The sequence below is a fragment of the Lolium rigidum genome, chromosome 5, assembly GCF_022539505.1.
Source record: "Lolium rigidum isolate FL_2022 chromosome 5, APGP_CSIRO_Lrig_0.1, whole genome shotgun sequence".
Lineage (NCBI taxonomy): Eukaryota > Viridiplantae > Streptophyta > Magnoliopsida > Poales > Poaceae > Lolium > Lolium rigidum.
The window spans coordinates 76741363-76746104 of NC_061512.1; positions in this window are offsets into that span (position 1 = coordinate 76741363).

Below are 4742 nucleotides of genomic sequence, written 5' to 3' on the forward strand. Positions count from 1 at the left end.
ATTTTGTTTTGAAAAAGGCTTTAGTCGCGGTTGGCCTGGCCAACCGCGACTAAAGGCTATTTTCCGAGGGAATCAAATTTTCGGCGAAAATTGACCTTTGGTCGCGGTTGGTCTGGCCAACCGCGACTAAAGGGTAACCACCTTTAGTCGCGGGTCGCCTCCCCAACCGCGACTAAAGGGGGGGTATATATTTCACGCGCGCCGCCTGGCGGTTCACTTCTCTTCTTCTTCCTCGAACCGTCAGGCTGCGCGCGCTCCTTCTTCCTCCTTCCTCGACGCCGGCAGGCTGCCCTTGACGCCGGCGCCCTCGACCGCCTTGACGCCGACGCCCTCGACCGCCGCCGCTCCTTGACGCCGATTGAATCGGCCGCCTCGCGTACGTCGCCGCCGTCGACCGCCGCGCCGCCCCTTCTCGCCGTACCACCGCGCGCGCCGCCCCGCCGTTTCGTCGCCGCCGCTGCCGCCTCCGCCGCCCCGCCGTTTCGCCTGCCGCCTCCGCCGCCGCCCACACCGTACTGTACCGGCCGCGCCGCGCGCGGGAGAGAGAGGGCGGGGCGCGCCAGATACACGGCGCCCCTGCCTCGATCTCTCTTTTTTTTGTTTTTTAACTTAACAAAATAACTTAGCAAAAAAATAACTTAAAATGAATATATAATATTAACAAAAATTTAAACTTAACAAAATATTTAACTTCAAATTTGTTAATCAAAATTGTAACTTAAAATTTTGTAAACTTAATTGTTTTTAATTTTGTAACTTAAAATTTTGTAACTTAAAATTGTAACTCAAAATTGTAACTTAAAATTGTAACTCAAAATTGTTTTTAATTTTGTAACTTAAAATTTTGTAACTCAAAATTGTAACTTAAAATTTTGTAACTTAAAATTTTGTAAACTTAATTGTAACTTAAAATTGTAACCTCTCTCCTTTTGCCACCGCCGCCCCCCTTTCGCCACCGCCGTCTCTCCTTTTGCCACCGCCGCCCCCCTTTCGCCACCGCCACCGCCGCCCCCCTTTCGCCACCGCCACCGCCCTCTCTCCTTTTGCCACCGCCAAATTAATTTGTTTTTACTACATGTTTTCAGGACTGACATATGGCGGACGATAGAGCTGACCCGATTATGGACAACTATGATCCGGACGCTGAAGACCATATGTTCGGCATCATAAACGGCGATATTGTATATGTGCCGACCGAACAAGAAGAAGATGATATCTATTCTTATCTGAACCTTGACGGTGAAGATGAAGGGCGCCGTCAGCAAGATGATGCCGAAGAAACGTCGATAAACGACGATCTTCAATTGGAAGTAGCAACCACCTCCGGCGCCGAGGTATATATATACATTGAGCCTCCGGTGATACAAACTAACTGATTTGAACAAATATGTGTGTACTAACGCGCGCGACTCTCTTTCTTATTTTAGCCCTCGGCCGGATCGTCGAAACAATCGAGTACGTCGTCAAAGCGTGGCGCAACCAAGACGATGAAACAAGGAGAAACATGCACCATCGAGGTTGTCGATAGTGCAACCGGCAGGCCGCTGGAGCCCCGCAAGAACGCCACCAAGTTTGTCAACCAATGCGGAGCCATTGTTAGAGACAACGTCTCGATCACCATCCGAGGAGTGGAATGAGCCAAAGAAGGCACGAGTTGGTTTCACTTTTGTCGATGAGAGAACAAAAAAGATTGCTTCAAGAAGCTTATGGAACATTTCGTTCTACCTCCGGAATACAACAAATTCGACGAGGAGGGTAACAAGATTGAGGAAAATAAGGAGAGGAGGAGGCTAGTCAAACAGTTCGCTCTTCATAAGATGTCCGCGGCATTCCGGAAATTCAAGCAAAATATAGCCCATGACTTTGTCAAGGAGAACAAGACTCCGGATTTCAAAGGACAATATGAGAAACTGAAACATGATTGGCCAGAATTTGTGAAGCAAAAGAAATCGGAGCAGTTCCTTGAAATATCGAAAAAAATAAGGAAAATGCGGCTAAGAAGGAGTACAATCATATTATGGGGCCAGGAGGGTATCGCCTTTGGGAGCCTAGGTGGGAGAAGATGGAGAACGAGCTGAGGGCGCGAGGAATCCGTCCGGTACGGAGGGATGGGACCCAAGGGCCAAAAGTCTGGTGGTACGGGCATGGGGGATCGCCGAACCCGGAGACAGGGGAGTGTGTTTACCGGGGCAAAATAATTAAACCCACCCAAAAGCTTATTGAGGCAATGAGGGATGCTCAAGAGGGGAAGATCAAGTTCAACGGAGAGAACGACGCGCTGAAAAAAGCCCTCGGGAATCCTGAACACGGAGGACGTGTACGAGGCATGGGGCACATTCCGTGGAAAATAGGGTTCCCCAGAACGATGACCCGTACGGTTACGTGAAGCCCTAAGAGAAAGATGGATCGGGAAGCGGATGTTGTCGCGCGGTTGGCATCGGAAATGGATGTGATGAAGAAAACCGTGAGTGTACTAGTAGCCGAAAGAGATGCAGCTCGGGCGCAAGCATGAAGATCATCCATTGGATCTCGGAAGCCAGCAGCGAGAAAAGCGAGCGTGGCTTCCACGGAGGCCCCACCGGCTGGTGCACCGACGATCGAAATTACTGCACCGGAGCCTCGGTGGTGGAAATTACTGCACCGGAGCCTCCTCGCTACCCCGTGGACGATATAAAGGAGATGAAAGAATGTCATCCGTATTATCCTATCGGGAACATGTCCATGAAGGTAGCCATCGGCGGTGCTTTACCATGTTTACTGGAGCACTCCACCACAACAACCCCATTCAAGATGGCTATGCTCGTGTCACGGTGGAGGACATAGTCCAAGGGTTTGAGGACCTGGACATTGACATTGCTACACCTGAAGGGGCGAGAAGACTTGGAGATGTCAAGCGCCAGTTCATTCTATGGCAAAAGAAGTTTATCAAGTTTCCAGGCGAGGCGCCAACAAGTCCACCCCCCTACGGTGGTGGTGGCGGTGGCGGTGGTGGTGGTGGTGGTGGTGCTTCACCTACACCTCCTTCACGAGGGCCGACGCCGCCCCCCAATTCACCTCCGGCGGGTAAGCAGCCGCCGCCCCCCCTCCGCCCGGGCGGGTAGCGTACGCCGCCCCCAATCCACCTCCGGCGAAGAAGCGAAGCAGTCCTGGACTATCAACCCGGACCCTTATGTACCTAAGACCACAAAGGTACCGGATCCATCACTGAAGCCTCTCCCCACGAGGCCTTGGGAACGTACTGCCGAGGAAGTCGACGCGGCCGCGACTCGCGATTATGAGAAATGGAAGGCGGAATGCAAGAAGAAAAGAGAGCCCGAGCCCAAGCAAGTATTTTCTGATGAGCAAAAGAACTGGGCTAAGTCATTTTTGAGCACACCGTCCCAAGCCGCGAAGAATCTGCCTGACGACTATGCACGTGAACTTCGTAGGCAAGCACTCGCGTTCAAGAGGAACCAAGAGTTGGCGGCGAAGCAGGAGAACAAAGCCTTGGAGGAGGCCGAGAAAAAATTAGAAAGGGGGAAAGAAGTTGCCCAGCTCGGGGAACAAAGTAAACAATCGATCGCCCCGCTCATAGTGCAAGCCGCCGGTCCGGATGCCCCCGATATCATAGCAGCTGCGGCAGCACATGGATTGACTGTAACGAGTGCCAGAGAATAAGCGGACAACTTAGGTATCACTCTTCGTGCACTGTTAGGCCTTGATGAGGCGCCAATGAAGGACGTAGTATTTACATATGTGGAGAATGGCCCTCTCGTCGAGCACTCGCGCAGAAGAGGATCTACCTCGACAAATGAAAGGTCTGCTAAATTGGTACAAGGGTTACATAAAACTTAAAAACGCCAAAGACTATATTTATGCGGAAGTTAGATATGAGCATCACTTCAAACATTACTATATAACAATTCATCGGAGTGAATTGTTCCAACTGTTCAATCTGCGCGAGATCGACAAATCTATCATCAGTTGCTACGTTACGTAAGTGATTTATTAATTTCTACCCCATCTCGTTCATTGCCTGCACTACATATATATATATATATATATATATATATATATATATATATATATATATATATATATATATATATATATATATATATATATATAGGTCTGCTATTCTCGAACCGGTTCGAGAATAGCTATTCTCGAACCATTTCTGAACTTCCCACTTATTTGCACGTGAACTTCTTGACGGAACATTATAATTCCATGTGTTTGGCGGACAATGTTTTGAGGCTAATTTTCGAAGTGTTTATCGGAATGATGCATATGATATACCGTTGGAAAGCTACAGAAATTTCGCAACTTTTTTGTTCAGAAACCGTTCCCAAATTCGTAACGGTATAAAAGTAATTTCAAATATACTAAACTTTATTTCGCGGAATTCGCAGTTGTCATATAGTTTTTCGGCTGTCATTTTCGAACCGTTTGTCGGATTGATGCATGTGATATACCGTTTAAAAGGTATGAAAAATCCGAATGTTTTTTGTTTAGATTGTGTTCCGAAAAAGTTCACGGTTTAAGAGCAGTTTTAGAAATACTGAAAAGTGTTTTCGTGAACTTCTCCAATTTCGTACTGTTTTTGGGCGCTTTTTTCAAACCGTAAGTTGGACTGATGTGTATGATATACCGTCAGAAATGTGTGGAAAGTGCGCAAATTTATCGTGTTGGAGACTTTTCGAAATTATTAATGGTTTGAAATTAATTTTATATATACTAAAAATTGTGATGGTCGCCGACAC